This window comes from Clytia hemisphaerica, unplaced genomic scaffold (assembly GCF_902728285.1).
Source record: "Clytia hemisphaerica strain Z4C2 unplaced genomic scaffold, Clytia hemisphaerica genome assembly, whole genome shotgun sequence".
Taxonomy (NCBI): Eukaryota; Metazoa; Cnidaria; class Hydrozoa; order Leptothecata; family Clytiidae; genus Clytia; species Clytia hemisphaerica.
The window spans coordinates 1,031,621-1,052,616 of record NW_027104529.1 but is presented as its reverse complement, the minus strand read 5'-3'; the positions used below and the strand labels follow the sequence as shown (position 1 = coordinate 1,052,616).

The 20,996-nt window shown below is 35.8% G+C and overlaps 1 protein-coding gene across 1 annotated transcript in view; it reads right to left on the bottom strand.

Annotated features, from left to right (window-relative positions):
• The window catches only part of LOC136822157 (uncharacterized), a 96,170-nt gene that overhangs the window by 69,743 nt on the left and 5,431 nt on the right, over window positions 1-20,996 (bottom strand). The window lies entirely within an intron of this gene.

Here is a 20,996-nt window from a genome sequence, read left to right as displayed (position 1 = left end):
AAAAACGAATTTCTTTCATTTTTCACCACACTCTCCTCTAAAATTACAAAATGAGACTTAGTTATTTTCCTTTAAAAATACACAATGGACAGTTTGCATTCTACCTGTCATGGTCTCCTGTTCACATTGCACTATTCCGTTATTTCTTTCATAATTTTCCATGTTCAAAAACGATATGTTCAATTACGAATGATCACAAATTAATAAAAACTTTTCATTATTTCTCACTAAAAGTCTTACTCACATTTATCATAACTCTAATTTAAATTTCACATATTCATATATTTTGCAGGCTCGTCATGCTAAAACGAATTATTTATTTAATGATAGATCTCAATCTCATATCATCTTTGAGATTTCTCGACCACATGCTAAATTATGTTTGAGTTGTCCACAAGCTCCTATGCTCTCAAGGTTCCAAATACTAAAACGATATATTTAATTATGAATAATCATGATTTGCATAGCATAATATTTTTCATACTCCATTACCATATTTCTCGCTAAAAATATGCAACATGACGAACATATGAATTGACAAGTTTGACACTTTTTCCTTCAAAAATACACGATGACCTTTTTCATAATATTATTGCCTTCTCACATGAATTTATTATTTTTTTACCACTCCTTCCTCAATAACACAAAATAAGTATCAAAAATTATACACATTTTCCTTCAAGAATACACAATCTAGAGTTTTCTTTTAATTGTCTGCATTACTACGTAATTTTTCAAAAATTTAAAATAGTGGGTTTCAGCCGAACTAACATCTTACTAACCTATAACCACTTTTATCTATGACAACTACTTTAGCTTTTCTCGATGTGCACGACCCGTAAACCTCATAAATTTCGGTTACATGCAGGATAACCCCTTCATGATACCGGTTTTTAAGATGGTTTTTTTAATGTATTAACGTGTCTTGTGGTGACGACGGGCGGAAATTTCTTACCGATAATCAATTTGATACTTACGAAAATCTTACATTAATTGAAATTTAGACAAATTGTATAAATTTTATTTTCATCAGACTCCTTTATAAAAATCGCCTTAAATGTTTGCTTGTTGCATTTTTGGACCTACCTGGAGTATAAATTAACCGTTGTCTGTTTGTCCGTCCATTTGTTTGTCTGTTACCAGCTTTTCTCAAGATTGGCTCGTTAATTTTTTCTGATCTTGGCACAAAGATGCAAAACGGTGATGTCCAAAATGTGACAAATACCGATTTTCGAAAAAAAAATCATTTCCCGCCGAAAAAGCCGGAAATCGCCATTTTTGCAGATTCTCTTATCGCCGGAAAAACGTTTTTTTTTTTTTTCGAGCTGTCCGTTCGTCCGTTCGTTTGTCCGTTCGTCCATTCGTCTGTTACCAGCTTTACTCGGACTTGGCCCATTACATTTTTCTGATTTTTTGCATAGTGATGCAAAATGATAGTACCCAAAAAGTGACGGAGCCTGATTTTCGAGAAAAAAATATTTTGGGCAAATTTGGGCCAAAAAGTGCTTAAAAATGGTGTTTTTTTTAGCTTTGAGTGTATTTGCTTCATTTTTTTTTCTGATTTTTTGCATAAAGATGACCGTAAAAATCAGATTCTCTTTCTGGGGAAATTTCCTTTTATCATTTTTAGGGAAAATGAGCATTTCTCTCGATTGACTTGAATATTTTTTTTTTCTGAATTTTTGCCAAATGATGCGAAATTGTAATCATTAAAATGTAAGACTTCAAGATTTTTTCAAAGAAAAGGTTTTAGCCAAATTTGAACCAAAATATGGGTTTGTGGATGTTGCTTCATTAAATTTTATCTTTTTAGAGCTAGAGTTATCTTCACATGAAACAAGTGATACTTTTATAGACCTACCTGGTTAAGCATTTAACACGTATATAATTGATATCTACATAAGCGTGACCATTAAACAATCATTCAGAACACAAATAGTGACGATCTATTAAAATTATTCGTTTGTTTCTTATAAAAAAACTTTTAGAAACCAAAACTTCATGCTCTTGAAATATTCTTCCATATTCAAGACTTCGAGAGCAAAAAAACATATCTCATCGAAAAATTCAGTAATTTTAAGAACATTGATGTATGCTTATTAATAGTGATCCTTATAGATAAAGATGCGTTTTTTGAGCTGGAAAATTCTTTTTGTACAAAAATCTGCTTGAACCATCTTTTACCGACTTTCATGCAAAAAGTCAGAAAAAAACAATGATCCAATATTTCACATAGTCTAAAAACCCTTTTTTTAGCCGTTTTTTAGCTGAAATTTGCCCCCAAATTTGTTTTTTCGAAAGTCGGGCTCCGTCACATTCGAGGGTTTATAGTTATGCATCTTTGTTCAAAAAATCATAAAGAATGAAAGAGCCAATCTCGAGAAAAGCTAATACCTAAGTAATTGATAATGTGCTTATAAAAGAATATTGAATTTGGCCAGTTTTCCTATAAAAACACGCAAGCAACCAAAATTTCATGTCTAAACACACATATTTTTTAAAAGTAAGCCCTCCTGAGCTAAAAAAACATCTATCTCATAAAAAAATTGAGTTATTTGACTAAGAACATTGATGTATGCTTATTAATAGTGATTCTTATAGATAAACATGCGTTTTTTGAGCCAACAAAATTTTTTTGCAAAAATCTGCTTAAGCCATCTTTTACCTACGATGGTACCCTACTTTCATGCAAAAAATCAGAAAAAATTAACGACCTAATTTTTCACAAAGTCCAAAAAACCTGTTTTTTAGCCGTTTTTTGGCCCAAATTTGCCCAAATTTTTTTTTTTTGAAAATCGGGCTCCGTCACATTCGAGGGTTTATAGTTATGCATCTTTGTGCAAAAAATCAGAAAAAACTAATGAGCCAATCATGAGAAAAGCTAATAACGAACGAACGAACGAACGAACGAACGAACGAACGAACGAACGAACGAACGAACGAACGAACGAACGAACGAACGAACGAACGAACGAACGAACGAACGAACGAAAACGAACGAACGAACGAACGAACGAACGAACGAACGAACGAACGAACGAACGAACGAACGAACGAACGAACGAACGAACGAACGAACGAACGAACGAACGAACGAACGAACGAACGAACGAACGAACGAACGAACGAACGAACGAACGAACGAACGAACGAACGAACGAACGAACGAACGAACGAACGAACGAACGAACGAACGAACGAACGAACGAACGAACGAACGAACGAACGAACGAACGAACGAACGAACGAACGAACGAACGAACGAACGAACGAACGAACGAACGAACGAACGAACGAACGAACGAACGAACGAACGAACGAACGAACGAACGAACGAACGAACGAACGAACGAACGAACGAACGAACGAACGAACGAACGAACGAACGAACGAACGAACGAACGAACGAACGAACGAACGAACGAACGAACGAACGAACGAACGAACGAACGAACGAACGAACGAACGAACGAACGAACGAACGAACGAACGAACGAACGAACGAACGAACGAACGAACGAACGAACGAACGAACGAACGAACGAACGAACGAACGAACGAACGAACGAACGAACGAACGAACGAACGAACGAACGAACGAACGAACGAACGAACGAACGAACGAACGAACGAACGAACGAACGACGAACGAACGAACGAACGAACGAACGAACGAACGAACGAACGAACGAACGAACGAACGAACGAACGAACGAACGAACGAACGAACGAACGAACGAACGAACGAACGAACGAACGAACGAACGAACGAACGAACGAACGAACGAACGAACGAACGAACGAACGAACGAACGAACGAACGAACGAACGAACGAAACGAACGAACGAACGAACGAACGAACGAACGAACGAACGAACGAACGAACGAACGAACGAACGAACTACGACGAACGAACGAACGAACGAACGAACGAACGAACGAACGAACGAACGAACGAACGAACGAACGAACGAACGAACGAACGAACGAACGAACGAACGAACGAACGAACGAACGAACGAACGAACGAACGAACGAACGAACGAACGAACGAACGAACGAACGAACGAACGAACGAACGAACGAACGAAGGTTAATTTATAGGACCTCCACCGGGGTAGGTCCAAAAATGGATTGTTTTTTGTTTGTGCCCAAAACTTATCATGGCTCCTTACCTCTAAAACGTCGAAAAGCCGGTGTGAAACAAGCTGCATCATGTTTTTCAAGCTTACTTTTCTCTTATCTTTTTTTTTTTTGGCTTGAAGATTTTCATCTTCATCCAGCATGTTTCCGACTATCTATCTCAGGTAGGTCCATTCAGCATGTTGCTTGTTTGTATTCTTTTCTCCTTTTATTTGTGCTTTTATTCTACTGCGCTGGTAGGCTCTTTGGAGAAAATCCTGAACACGTACGCAGTTTCTTTGGAAGCGTGGTGGAGATAAAACACGCAAAGCACGCGTATCAAATACCAAGTATAGGCCATTTCGTGATATATTGACTTTTTATCCCTAAAATTATGTAAGGAGTGGTTAGCCATACCAAAGTAAGTATCGCCAAACATTTGACACCACCTGTTTCTATGTCTTTATCTGATAACCTTCTTAAAAAGGAAAAATCAAAAGTTAAACGTGATATATTGATGTCTATTTAGTGACCAAATTATAGCAAAAACATGAAGTCTTTCTTGATGCAATCGTTATTCTTGAAATCGAATAGCACGTAGCAACGACACTAGTTCGTAAATATTTCTAAATCATATTCAGCAACAAAATAATGCTATATTGATTGCGTGATGGTTGGAGTTAACACAGGAAAGTCAAAAACATTCACACCGACGAAACCGATGGTATCCAATATTGATGTCTATTTAGTGACCCAATTATAGGAGAAAATAGAACGTCCTTACTGATGCAATATCGAGATCAATAAAGGGTGCAATAGCTTAGCAAAGGAAAAAGGGGAACCTTTATGGATGAAGAGCGTCTGCTGACAACAATTGTAAAAGGTATATTGAAATGACAAAGACTGAATAAATTAGCACAGGAAATGATCGAAAAATAAACCAACAATTGAATATACAAGAAGTGAAGCTGAATTAGATGTTGATGTCTCGGTAACAAGGAAATGCAAGGAACGAAACATACTCAAAACATTGAAACTGAAGGTCGACAGGAAATATTACACGTGCTATCTAAGCGGTGAAAAGAATTTCGGCTGGTAAGGTAGGAGGCGTGAACATGCATGTCCAAATGTGTTGGAGTGTTGTCACCAAATTTGAGTACAATGTTATTATTATTTATAATATGGTTTATCCCCGGGATGGGGCACTCAAATTCTAAACGAAGGCATGTGCCGCCCAAAAAATGACTTTCAAAATCGGACCCTTGCAATGCAGCCCTTGAGCAGTCAAAAAGGTACCCTTTAAGTGCATTTTCCCGAACGTTTCTGACCCTTACAGTGTAGTTTGATTTCATATACTATATTCGCCTGAAAATGAGCCTTAAATGTCGATACAGTGTGCAAAACAAATCAAAATGGGTGCGAGTCAAAACTATAAAGATACACTAGATTTTTACTGTCCGACTTGTAATTCAGCAGTTCCCAAGTACACCCTTATAGTGTGTCCAGTGTGTCCTTCCAGTGCACTCTACAAAAGTAAACTCTTACAGTACATTTCGAGGGTCTCGAAAAACCTACCCTTAAGGGAGGCACATGCCGTGGGTCGGACCATATAAAGCGACTCCCCCGAGGGGGGGGGAAGTTATTTTGCTTGAGCAGAAAAACCATACTTTATCTTATGAACAGTCACGGCGCCGAAGCAAATTTTTTTCCGTAGACGGGCGGAAATATCTTTAATGGTCGGAAATATCTTTTGATGGTCGGAAATATCCAAAACTCTAAAAATTTGAAAATTTAATGGTCGGAAATATCCCGCCTTTTTAAAAATGCTTCATCCAGCAAAAAATGTAAACAAAGATGGTAGCAAAGGTGGTGTGGTGTGGCCAACTTATTGTGTGTGCCAGACAAGAGTAGTTTTTTATTTTAAGTTTTTGGGACACTATCTGAGAGCTGTTCTGTTTCTTAGTTCTTTATACAGTATTTTACACAAGACGTAGACAGCTTTATAGGGATAGAAAGTGGTATTAACCTTTTTATTGTCTTTTTTATATCCTTTTCTCCTCTAGCCCCCACTGCTCTCAAATCACCCTAAAGCTAGCCCCAACCCTACCTGGACACCCTCCCATTCTAGACCTTACCCCAGTGGATCGATCTGAAAACGACCATACGTTCGGCGGAAAATTTGGCTTCCAAAATCGCACCCTTACAGTGCATCCAGCTGGCAGTGCATGCAGAGAAGATTTTGCCAAAAAATGACCCTTACAGTGGAGGCTAGAGGAGGAAAGGATATAAAAAAGACAAGAAAGAACGAAGAGTCGTGTTTGAATAAAAAGGTCAATACCACTTTCTCTCCCTAAAAAGCTTGTCTGGCACACACAACAAGTTGGCCACACAACACCACCTTTGCTACCATCTTTGTTTACATTTTTTTGTTGATGAAGCATTTTTAAAAGCGCGGGATATTTCCGACCATTAAATTTTCAAATTTTCAGAGTTTTGGATATTTCCGACCATCAAAAGATATTTCCGACCATCAAATGATATTTCCGACCATTACGCTATGATATTTCCGACCATAAAAGATATTTCCGCCCGTCTACGGAAAAAAAATTTGCGGCGCCGAATCGGTGAGGTAAATCTGATTTGTAATGATAAAATATTTTGTTGGTTTGTGGTGAAAGACACTTGATTGGAGATGTTCGATATCGGTCTCAACGTAACATCAAAAATGAAACAAAATAGCAACGTGTAGAAGAGAATCCGGTAAAAAAGTTTGACAGTTTCCCGGAAATCGGATTTTATCGAGTATTTTATCGATTGTAATACTGACAGCTCTTCATTTTCATATACATCAGTATGCGTTAATAATGAGAGGAAGCTAAACTATGCCCATGGTCTTCAGTCCCGTCTGAGTAAAAACAACATGCTGTTAAACTGGGACTAATAAAACATTTTTTTTTTACTTTTTCTAAAAAACGCGTTCTTTTTATTACTTCAAATGACCAATTGTATTTTATAAAAACTCCATCTCATCTGGTTAAACTGTCGAATTGAAAATGAACAAATAACCGATAACTTTTTTTTACAAGTCCATTCTAGTGCCTGGGATACATTGGCTTAGACTTCTGTTCTGATTGAACGTAATTTACACGAATAATATCAAGTAAACAAAGTCTCTGATACACGCTTTTTTTTAATAAGAATACACTTTATAAGAATGTCCATGATGAAAAAGGCCAAAAATCTAAGAATATGCTAAGAATATCACCATCATGGATTTTTGCTACTAAAGCTATAAAGAATGTCATTTTAGGAGCATTTTTAATTATAAATTATCAATTATCCCCAAGTTAGGCTCACTCCTTTTACAAAAGTGCCATTTTATGCTTGAGACGTATGTACTAAATGTTAAATCTAGTATGAATTAGGATCCTAACCTAAGAATGTTGTAAGAATATTTTAGGATGATTTTTCCAAAAAAGTTAAGAATATCCATGATGAAATGGATTTACACCATTCTTATAAAAAAAAAGCGTGTAAGAGAATATGTAATGCACCTTTTCGACCGTAGCCCCCAATTGCCGCACGGCCATTTTTTGTCCGCTTTACCACCCTAAAGCCTTCCCCGTCTTTTTTTCATATCTATAGACAATAGAAAAAAGTGTAAAAAAGGATTGGATCGAGTTAAAGGGTGGTAAATTAAATAATAAAGTGGCACGCGCCTGACCTACGGTCGAAAAGGTATATGAACAGAGATTTCAGTTAGTCAAGGTTTTTATAAAGCTTTTACTTGATATTTTTCTTTATGCAAATCATACGGGTTTCTTATAAGAACAAGCTTTATAAGAACAGAAGTGTTCGATGACAAAAATATTAAGAGCAAGTTAAGAACATTTTAAGGGTTTATAAAACACCCAATTTTGCTAACAAAATACTCACAAAATGAACATGTTAAGCATATTTTTAGTCTTAAAACACAAAAAGTTAAGAACATCCGCAGGCTTCAAACATTTTGGGTGTTCTTACGAAACAAACGTGGTTACGGTTTGGGAGTTGAGTTTTTATTTCTTTCTATGGCTTCTGGCAACGGCCGGCACACCCCAACATCGATACACAGTATTATTTGAATTTTCTAACAGTTTTTTTCTTCTTCTTAATCCTGTTAGAAAAAATTTCTACTTTTGTAACCTTTTGTAAATACGTTAAGCAACGGATTTCAATCGCAATTTTTTTTGCTTCGAAATGATGAAAGAGTTGAACATTTTGACAGAAGAAGGATTATTAAAAAAGTGTTGAAATCGACCATAATACAGATAATTTTAGATAGGACATTTCGAAATTCGAAACAATCTTGATAGGAAAATATGATTACATCATCAACCGAACACGACCGTTAGACAATTCTGTGGTTTTCAAAACTTTTATTTGCAAACTCATTGATCTGGCGAAATGACCCTTATCGTTACCGTAATGTGACTCGATATAGAATTGGTTTTCAACTGGATTTAAATCATTAATCGAAGTATAGTTTAAAATGGGTTATTGCAGCAGTGAGGTAGGGGGTAACTGATACAGAGATTTCGAAGCAGACTTCAAATTTTAATAACCCCATGAATTTGTAAGCTGGTAGAGTCTTTTAAAAAAAATCACAATTTAAACCCAATTGTCTCCCTTCTCGTATTATTTTTGTCCATATTCTTATTCGATGCTTTAATGTTGACATCACAAAAGCATATAAAGGAAACCTTAATGAGAGTTGAATATACGGATGCAGAATGTCAAAGCTCAAACATAAGGAGAAATGTGTGTCAACAAACCAACATTACCCAGGAAAAACTTAAGGATATACATCAAAACAACATCAAACATATATTAATATCAATAGCGGATACAAGAAGGATGCTCAGAAATTTGGATGTGTGTCGGAGAGTTATAAAGAAAGCCCTTATTTGGGAAAAACACCCACTTCTGTACGGTTAGATCTGTGAACTCGATTAAATATCATATAATTTAATGGGAAATCGTTAAAAAGTGTACTTTAAATGACTGCTCAAAAATGAAATAATATTGATGCAACTAAAATTTTCTAGCGATTATTTTTTCGAGGAATCCTATAGTGCAAGGAAATTTGTAAACATGTAATGCTCTCATATGCAGCTGGGAGCCTGATGATAGTTGCTCTAACGTGTAGATCTCTATTGAAGTCTTTTATAACGATGGGGATTCTTAGCCCAATGATGCTTATTTAAGGGGAGTCGTAAAAGACTACAACGTGAAAACCAGTCGTCAAAGATAGATATGATATGAATCTCTATCAATCAACTACTGTGCTCTATTCAATGCACTGTTTGCTATAGCTACTACAACAACACAGTGGGTTAGATAAGGCAAAAATGTATCTTCTAGTTTGGTTCCGAGACACGGTTTTTGATACTCATCCTTCCATGCAGGCAAAAGAAATGACGAATGAAGTCTTGAATTAGTTGATACGTGCTTCTAAATATATATAAGGTTCAAAAATGAGAACAACCTAAGAATAGGTACTTATATTATGTATTCTGATAGGTATTCTTACTGATGAAAACTGAATCGTGTATTGCACAGACATCCTATTCATTCACTAATTGGACGAACCGTTAAGAATCAACACAGCAGTAAAGCGACCAAAAGAAATGCATTAAAAGTAAAAGTTAATCAGCTTAATGGCTGAGGGTTTTACAGAATTTTAATGTCGTTGTTGATTATTGATAGTGATTAGAATTTCTCTTTTTGTCAACTGAGTGAGGGTTTTAATCATGCAACCACTACTGCTATTTTAAATATGCTTTTATAATTAATAGGTATTTATTGATATTATCAGAAGCTGAAGTGAAGCGCTATTTAAAGGCGTTTTGACTCTCCATCGGAGGTCCCCTGTTTCTAGAGCATAACACATTAGAATTCTCAACTTGCAAGAAATTTTCAAGATCTTGTTTATCAGGAAAAAAAGATGTTAACGATCTCTGGGTCTGACCTGAGTATTCAGACACACATTCTTTTTTATAAGAACAACCTATATAAGAACATAAGACTTCGATGACCAAAATGCTAAAAACAACTTAAGGACATTTTAAGGCTTTATGGGCTCTAAAACACTCAATTTCTTAGGAAATTGCACAAAAATACTCACACGAAAATGGTAAAATTAAGAACAATCTAAGAACATTTTTAGACTTAAGACTCAAAAAGTTAAGAACCTAAGAAGGCTTTAAAAATGTTCGATGTTCTTATAAAAAAACCTGTAACGTTTTAAACCTGTCACAAGTAATTATTTGTGCTCCTCTAGAGGGGGTTTATCTAAAGAATCCTGCATTACTAAAAATGGACAAAAAGAACGACAAATTTCATAAAAAACGACATATTTCGCCGTCCACAACCCCGACCGAAAGTGGCTGTACCACCCCTAGCGATTCATTCGTTTATCACGGGAATTAACTACATGTGGTCTAAAAGAACGACAAATTACGCATGCATGTTACAATGCAGGATCCTTTAGAGGAACAGACTGCTAAAATAGTTGAGTTATGGAAACTCTACTGTAATTAAAATTCAAGAATGGTGGTTTTTAAAGATGATAATGCAAACAATTTTGGACCAAGATCTGGCAGGTGGCTTTAGAATCCAACAGTACTAGACAATTTTCAAAAAATATAAGAAAAACATAACCCGAAGATCAGCATCCTTCTTAGTTTTTAAATACGAAAACAACAAGAAAGTGTTCTTAAATTTTGGAATATTTCGATGACTTCTATCTCATCATTGTCAACCATCAGGTGGCTTTAGATAACAAGGGGTCTGATCTGAGAAGAGAGAAAATGCGAAAGGTAGACGCGCAATGAGTCAACGGGAAAGAATCTAATTGTTTGTAATCTACAGAGTGATTTTTGACACGACCCTTCAAATCAAGGGTACAAAAGGGTTTCAAGTTAGAGTTGATTTACACGTCTGAGTAAACACAAACAAATTAGTACAAATGTCAAATCGTCAACTTGTCAAAAACACGTTCATCTTTCAAAAAAAAAATATATTTTGAAATTATACGAAATCTGTGATGGAGAGTGTTTCTCATCACACCACCCTTTTAGAGATCTAATATTATCGGTATCTTCAGGCACGACGGAAGCCTTTTATATCTGGTACGGCGAGTGAGGAAATTTAAGCGATTTTATAGCGATTTTACCGACGAGGAGGAAAATTTCGGGGTTATTTGTTAAAATCTGGGCCGTACCTGGCGTACCCGTTGCTTCGTGTCTGATCTTGCCAACATTTTTCAATCACAAGCCCTTTTCACGTTTTCGTAGTCCCGTCCGAAGGTCTTCCGGATAGAATGTCCAAAGCTCTTCTCAATACAAAGGATAAAGAATCAGAATTTTGAGTGGGGTATGGCGATACTGCCAGTCATAGAGCCACTACACTCGTGTATCCATCTTTGAACGATTTCATCGACAAACTTTTTCCCTGACCTGCAGTTATCACTGACAATGGAACTATAAATGTATCAAAGTTTGTGGTCTTTTATGAGCCCTTGAAAGTAACCACATATGAAAACAGGTTATCGAGAAACCCCTGAATGTTAATAATAATTATAAGACGTATTAATCTTAAATACTTTTTGTATAATGCTCTCTTCCTTTGTAATGTCCATTAGAAAGTATAGAAGTATATCAACGAGCCATAATTAGATTAGAGGTTTGATGGCATGTCAGGAGAAAAACACACCACGAAGGAGAGAGGTTGGATGAAAGGAAGGATAAGAGGCTATGAAGAAAAACTAAGAATGGAATTTTTTTTAGATCAAAAGAACATAATAGGTTTGTTGTCTATTTTAAATGGTACTACAGAATTTCAAAACGCAAAAAAAAAAAAACGAAGCGGAGAGGAGAATAATGGTCTGAGCTTTTTGACAAACAGGACAAAAAAAATCCTTCGAGCATAGTCGTACATATGAAGTTTGTTTGTATGTTCTGTGGATTTGAATGTTGATTTTTCTTGTTTATTTACGTTTCACCATTGATGAGATAATTCTACGTTTTATTGAGATTGCGAAATATTCTTGCTTTCGACCATCATGGGGAATGAGGCGAGTGCCATACAATACCGAGATGCGGACGAAAAACCGAAAAAGGGCCGCGTATTGAGGACCAGCTCCCTCAAAGCAACCCAACGCCCTAATTATCCAAGTATGCGTGAAAAGAAGGACCCACAAGCCAAGACTGGGAATACACCTAACGACGCAGGAGGGCCGAAAAAATCAAAATTCAGTTTGAAACGATCGAACACTTTCACATCAATTAACACTTTTTCTCGACCCTCGTTATTCCAAAGTAAATTATTCACTAATGACAATCAAACCGCAAATATTGGTAACAAATTACCGGTCGGCAAATTGCGGATTGAAAAATTAACGGAAGAGGGCGATCATGATTCGTTATCGTCAAGTACCGATGACGTCACTAATGATGCTATAAAAAGACATTCGAACAGTGATGACAAGGAACAGGGTATAAAGGATGAAATAACGAAAGATCAAGAAGACTTATTCGTTCCAAGAAGAGAAGAGGTAACCAATCAATCAATAGAGATTATTAGTCAACGCAAAGACATAACAACATCACAAGAAAGAGTGACAGTAGAAAAGAATTCGAGAGATGTGTCAAAAACAAAGAAAATGTCTCATGTTACACTAGCAATGAATAGGCCGGATAACGTACTGAACAAATCAAATACAATAACAATAGGCCAACAACTTAAATCCTCTGTCGTTATTTCATCAACCAAAACGACAAGCGTGGACAGTCTACGAAGCATTGACAGCAGTGAGGAGGGAGAAAAAACGAAAGAAATTGTTACAGAAGATACTATTAGTAACCATTCGTTTATTTTTGAAGAGAACTTTGAAATGAATATGGAGAAACTGTTAACGCCTGAAACATCTGAAGGTGAAGACGAGAGCCGTAAAGCCCATTCCACACCGGCCGAACGGCGTCGCAAGAATGTGCTTCGTTCGCAATCTATGAACTACCATATGACAAGACCTAGGGTGAGCTTAGTCAGCCATCAACGATCCACATCTATCGATGACGGGATTGACGGAGGGATAAAGGATGATACCTCCCTATCACCGGTGGAATCTAGCAACAGTCCAAAATTAGGGGGACGTCGATCGTCCGATACGTCCCTGCTGAAGGAACAACACCTTAAACGCAGCCAACAATTCACACAGATGTTGAAGCAGTACCGCTTACAACATGACAAAACGTCCAAACTTTCGAGTTACGGGTTAGGAGTAATCAAAGAGAGCATGCAAAAAGAGACAGTTACCGAAACACGGAGTACGAAACTAAGAAGACATAATGATTATATAGACTCGTGGTTGAAAGATCAGAGCGATCGCATAAATAATTTATCGGCTGCTGCAAAAGGTGACGCGGACAAAATCCGTAGCTTACGCGCTTCATTTCGTGAACGTTCGTTGAAAACGCCGCAAAAAGACTTATTACCGAAACGAGCTAGTTCCGTAAAATTACCACGACGTAACCAGAACCTCGTAAACGCTTCAACGACGTTCATAAGTAGTTCCGATAGCGAAGACCTTGAGGATATGAACGGGAATACGCAAAGACTGGTCGATAAAAACGGAAATTTTATTTGTAAAAGACCAACACGTAATCCTTTAAAAAAACAATTGACTGATACTTTACTACTGGTCGATAAATCATTCAAGAACAGCACATTAACCGAATCGGGTTGTTTACATCATCCGATTCCCGGTTCGGGTTCCCCGAAAACAAACGGTTCAATTAAATTTTGTTCAACACCTACATCAGCGGTTTTGGGTTCAACCGCAACGAATATTGCAGTCGTCAAGCCAATACAAAGAGAAGACAATATAGTGCATGTGAATACAGTGCACCGATTGGAAGATCAACCAACCGCTTCTATCAAACAGTCTCATAATGCGGAATACAGAGACCCGTTAGGTGAACAATTGAGCGATAAAGATTTGATACGACGTGAGGAAAAAGTGGCTCAAAGACGTCGTCAACAGAAAATGTTTGTACGTTCCAGTTCCTTTGACAATAAACCACTGGTGCATAATATACAACATACGCCGTTGATGAGGACTAGGTCCGACTCTGTTGACCCTATAAGTGAGTCGTTGGATAAAGTGATGGGGGATTTGAAATCTCTTAGGAGCCAAGATATGGATTTGGCGCAAAAATTATTAGGACTTGGTCGTTCTATTAAAGATTTCAAAAGTGAACAAGATTTGAATGAACCTCCTTCTTCGGGAACTACTACTGGTACTGAGGAGAGTGAAAATTTGATTTGATCGTTTTTGTTGTGTAATGAATTTTTCTTTTGATTTTTATGAAAAGATAGTTTAATATAAAAAGTAGAAGAAACTAAATTTGACAATTGTTCACTTCGCTTGATCCACTGATTATTCTGGCTGGCTCTAGCCTTAATGGTAACTTTTGAAATCTCGCCTTTTATTTCATTGAAACACTAAGCTAGGAACCATCTCATCTAAAACACTTGGTTACATATTTTTTCATAAGCATTGCACTTATAAGCATATCTAGGCTCATATACCTCAAGCCTAAATTTTCAGATTTTGGCTGTTTTTGGCTGGAGCTTTAGTTTACAGATTTTCGGAATTTCCTTAAAATTTTGCTCAGGATATAAGAATCCTTTAAGCATTTTTCAGGCTCGTCAATCTCTCGATCTTAGCATCTCCGAGCCAGTTTTTGGATTTATGTATGCTTATAAAAAACATGTATCGTAAAAAATTTTTTTTTAACAGTCAACGAAGCACGTGAGAATATGTTTTGGCATCGGAACACGAAGAAAGTCTTCAAAGCCAAAAACAGCAAACTATTTTTAATTTGATATCAAAACTGATTATGTGACTTCTGATTGGGCAGGAAGGTAGAATTGTATTTTTTCTTGAGAAATTGTGAAATGAATTTTCTAATATGTAGCTTCCTTCTTCCCTTCTTGATATTTGGTTAATAAGGAGATGACGTCAGCGGAGATTCAAACCACAACGACTACTGTTTGACCGCTATAAATCCAACTATCAGAAAGTTGATCACAAATCTCCAAATAAGACTAAAACATATCTCTTGTGCTGAAGGGTATCCGGCAATGGGACGTGATTTTAAAATAAAAATCATATTTTGGCAGGGTAGGCAAATACCTGATGACATTTGAGTTATTCTTACATAAATTGTACAGGCGACTAGAGGTAAAATACACTAAAATGAACACTATCATTCAGTAGCGATATCTGCTGAAAAGGTTTTGTTTCGAAAAGAAATTCCATTCAGTATTTTCCAACTCCATCAAGATTTCGACCGTTTTGTTTTTCTTGTATGTTTGACTTCTAAAGAGGTCACTTTCGTCATTCAGCCACTTCTTAAGATACGTCTTTCGTTATGAGTGTTGCCAACACTTATATATGTCAAAGATGACAAAGAGAGGTGACTTCGTACTGTATTGATAGTTATGAGATTGATTTTCCAAGAGCAATGCTTGTCTGGTTCTGAATCATTCTCCAAGAGAAGTTTAAAATCATACATAATGTTCCTCTGTTTAGAAACAAGTCAAGTTCATTTTGATTTATTTTCTGCCTTAGTTGGCAATTTTGGGTTCCAAAGCAAGAAAGTATTACTTCAGTCACCTCTTTCTAATTCGATCTTCAAGGAAGTGAGGCATTTTATCGAAGAAATGAGAGAAAAATTTAGAATTTAGAGAGCATTTTACACTACTTTTCCGCCGAGGGGAATTTATCCAAATAAATTCAAACACTTGTCATCTTGCTTCGACAAGAATTAAGGTAACTTAGATTTTCAACACCGGCGTTGATCAAAAGAAATTTAAGGCTCTAAATATTTGTCATGTGAGAAATATTTTTTTTGGAAGTTTACCCTCTCGTGTCGTTGGAATTTTCCTTCTCTCAAATTCAAGCAGTTGTTTGATGCTCGCCGATTTTTTCAAGTATAAAGTAAAAAGAGAGGAATGAAAGAAGCTTATCACTCTTAAGTGTTCTGGATTATGAAGGAGGTTGATGGTTGGCTATCATACCGTCGTATGTTTGTATCTCTCACATGAATCTCAACGAGTTATAAATAACAATTTGCGGGCAATGATTGACAGTTACAAATCATCTAAGTTTTTTAGTTGGAGAAAGGAACAATGCTTTATCAGATCATACCAACAGATTAGAAACTGGATGGTCGCTATCTTGTAAAATAGATGAAAATCAATGATAGTATTAAAGCAAAAGATATCGGGACGTGACTTTCAGACAAATGAAGTTCGTGGTTTACTTGAATATCTATGAAAATAATTTTCCCTTAGAAACTCATTACCATCCCCCACGCGTTGCCTGGTTAAATAATACAGTCTAGTATTCATGAACCTCAATGTGACGTTATTTCTTAAAAGCTTTCGGAGCAGTCATTCAGCATCAAATAGCCAATGAGTAAAGGAAATTACTTCAAATTCAAACAAGAAGTTTAAACAGGACGAGTTCTTATTTTCGCGATAAGTATCTGTTTGACATGTGTAATAAAAAAATAAAATCTTTCCTTTTTTGATAAATTCACAACGATCCTTCTTTATATAGAAATGACTTGATAAGACGGATATTACTTTGGAAGGTCTGTTTGATTGACCATTTGCCGGATATTTGCAATCTTTGTGACGCGAATAAAAAAATAAATTCTAGAATTCTGTTTTTAAAAGTTGAGACTTCCTAATTCCTATTCGTTAAAGCCAACTTTTCAATTTTAATAAACTAGCTATCGTTGAAAAGATATTTCCGAGACCTATGATTAAATAAAATAGTATATATAAATTTTTTTTGAAAAATGAAAAATGGGGGTTTCAGTCACCTTTAAGATCTAAATACAAATTCGCCTGAGACACAATGCCTAACGTAATGTTATCATATTGAGCTTGAGCTTATATACGTATATACGGTTGCCTCTCTCTAATTCGATCTCAAGAGACAAACACTTTTCTTCGAATAAGAGAAAAATTGGAACTACGGAGAGCATTTCAGACTACTCTTTAGCCAAGGGGACCAATGATGCTTTATTTCGAATTGCAAAAATATTCGAGTAGTAGAAGTTTGATATCGATCCACAGATCGCTATAAAATTTTTTAGAGATTTACCCCCCGGACAGCACGTCTAACCCCCCGGACAAGCATCAGTTTACCCCGGACGACAAGACAAATTTCGTAGATTTTTCACTACCCCCGGACACTATATCATCCACCCTCCATGTACGGACATTTTCTGGAAGATTCCAATAGAATTTCGAATTTTGGATCGAGCCCACTGTTATCTACATAAAAAATGTAAACGCTTATAGATTTCAAAAACAAAATTTAACAGGTCCATTACAATACAAACAGATTTGAGTTCATGTCTCCTCCTTAAAACAGACATTAATTATACTTTAAGACGTGTTAATCTCATAAAAACGAAAATAAACACGCGAAGACACGAATCGATAATAAATCGATTCACTTTGTTTTTGTTGCCCCTGTAAAATAAAACCACTTTTGGTGGGCAGACTAAAGTCATCATTTAAAGAACTTCGAGGTATATTCGAGTCCAGAAATGAAAGTTCTCCAGTTCTCAAAATCCTTAGAAAACCTTATAGGACACTATATTTGGATGTAAAATTTCTTAAATTTCTCTCTCGCATAGCAGGCACTTACAATTAACAGCAAGTTTATAAAGCGAAATAAAGAACTATCAAGCAGTGACTCCTGAGATCGAAAAGAACAGTCATGCGGTGAAGTGAGATATAGAAATGCAACATTCAAAGAATAGTATGATAAAATATGCTACAAAAACGAATGTCTCTGTGAGATGATTATATACACGTTTATAAACTATATAAGAACATGAGGCTTAGATAGCCAAAATATTAAGAACAAGTTAAGAACATCTTAAGGCTTTGTGGACTCGAAAACACCCGATTTTTGAGGAAAATAAATAAAAATGGTCACAAAATGGAGAAATTAGTAACATTTTAAGAACATTTTTAGGCTTAAAATTCAAAATTCAGAACATCCGAAGGCTTCAAAAATTTTAGTTATTCTTATAAAAAACGTGTCCTCTAATACTAGACGTCACTAATAAAGAAAAGGGAATCAAGAATCGTTTTATGTTTTTGGAATGTCTGGAACTTTTTGATTTGGAAAATTTTAATCCCCGAATGTTACTTCGTTCATCTTAATGGGATCAATTTTTGTGATGATATGAGAGGAAGGTCATTGGTTGGTTGAAAAATGAAGCAATTCCATTGGGCAAATATGACGTAACAGTTTAAAAAATTCATATGTGATAGGCGGGTTTCCTGTCAGATCATCTTAATGAGATGAATTTTCGTGATGATATGAGAGGTCTGCCTTGGCAATATGAAAACCGACCCTTTTGCATGTTTGAATTTTTAGCTTAATCACTTTAAAGAAAAAAAGAAAAATTTCTGTGTTGGATTAGGGATGCCTCATTTTTGCCGATGCCGATAAGTAATATTCTTTTCCCGATAACTGATATTCTTTTCCCCGATAACTGATATTATTTTCCCCGATAACTGATATTATTTTCCCCGATTATTGAGACTTTTTACCCCGATGAGGATATTCATTCATTGTTGTATTTTGGAGAGCTAAAAATCACATTATGTTCACTAGGTTACTTTGTTCATGCGTAAAAAATCGAATGATTTTAATACTGATCGTAGAAAATTTACGCCTCGTGGTGCTATCTTTAAATACCACCATTTTCAGACGTTACAGTTCCGTTCCGTTCCGAAACGAAACGGTTCCGAAACAAGTGTGATCGTCAAAATTCGAAACGTCAAAAAAGAAGACGTTACAAAGCAAAACAGATCGAAAGCGGTTTCGCTCCACTTTTTTCATCGGAACGGAATCGCTCTGTTTTCTTGCTCCGAAACGTTCCGAAACCAATATGAACACACTCGATCCGTAACGAAAACTATACCGGAACAAAACGGAACCGTAACGTGTGAACATATGGTCTTAAGCGTCCTTATTTTCGAAGACCAGACGAAGCTAACGTTTGAATTACGATTTTGATGCCTCGTTTTTTCTTTAGTTTCTTAATGAAAGAGTAGTGAGATCATACATACTTTAAACCGTCTTCCACATCTTAGGTCTTAGCTCGTATTAAGAAACACGAAAGGAAGGAAAAGCCATTCGAACAAAAGTCAAAACAGGGGAAATGCCTGTCTTTCTAGCTCTGTTTAACGGCGACATTATAGACTTAAAAATTCTGAAGCATTAAATATGGTAAGCTGAATGAAGATTTATATAATTTATGCAAGGGAAATTGCAGGTGCCAACATCACGAGCTATTACTACCGTTAAATTGGTAGATTTTTACACCCTATCGTGCTTATCGGTTAACTCATACAGACTTCATTAGATTTTTTGAGCTGGGAACAAAAGAATTTCTATCCCAAGTAGGATTTCGATAAAAAAGCATATAAACTTTCTAATGATCGTAGAGTAGTGACTCAAATTATGTGTTTTAAATTGATAAAAGTCGGACCAAAGCTTCAAATAGACACTCCATAAGCGACGTATGACGTATGACGTAAGCCTATTACGTAGGACTTCAAAGAGCATTAAAGGTGACTAAACTACGAAAACAACTCACGAAAACAACACGAAAGTCAAACGTCCTGAAAGAGTAGTCAACATGTCTTAGTTATCCCGCTTAAAACATAAGCTTTGAAAGAAATGATTAAAATTTCTAAATTAGCTTAATTTGAGGAAGAAAATCATCAAAAAATATGACACGGGTTCATTGTTACGTAATTTTTGTATTTTGCACCATCAATGTTTATCAGTTGAAGGCCTAAAAGTGTATTTAACATCCTCTGAAGTGGGGGGACCTTTATAAAACATAGTCGTGTGTATTCTCAAACATGAAATATGAAATATATTTTGTCATTGACACATCATATTACGAACTACACGTTTTTTTATAAGAACATAAGGCCAAACATTTAAAGGCTTTGTGGGCTCTAAAACACCTGTTTTCTTAGGAAAATGGACAAAAATGCTCAAAAAATGCTGAAAATAAGAACATATTAAGAACAGTTTTAGGCTTGAAACTCGAAAAATTAAGAACATCTGAAGGCTTCAAAAATGTTGGATGCTCTTATAAAAGAAATGTGTAAAAACTTCGAGCGGGAAAAATGACCAACTTTTAATGAAAATGTACAATGATCAGATGACAAACTTAAAATGACGTGTACAGTCCTGTATAATGATTATTCAAAATCAAAAATAATGATCAATAAATGATAAGCTTCAAGTCAATAGACGCCCTAGGCATTTATTCAAAGCAATACGGTATTATAAATTCATTCAGTTCATTTGAAAAGCAGCACACTTTGACATGACTGTTTGTCCAATACCTATTAAGTAAAGTGGACAAAAATTCGAAAGCTTAAAGTCATACTAATTATAATGGAGTTATGGTATCAATAAGGTATTAATTCGTTATCGCTGCGAATTTCAAGGCACAGTATGTGACTTTTTATTTGGAAATTAATACTTTAAAAAAGGTCTTGAAAAAAACTCCCCATCCTTTTCTGATTTTGCGACATGATATTGTCTACACGTTTTTTTTTATAAGAACAAATTTTTGAAGTCTTTGGATGTTCTTAACTTTTTGAGTTTTAAGCCTAAAAATCTTCTTAACATGTTCTCATTTTCACCATTTTTTGAGTATTTGTGTCTATTTTCTTAAGAAATCGGGTGTCTTAGTGTCCACAAAGC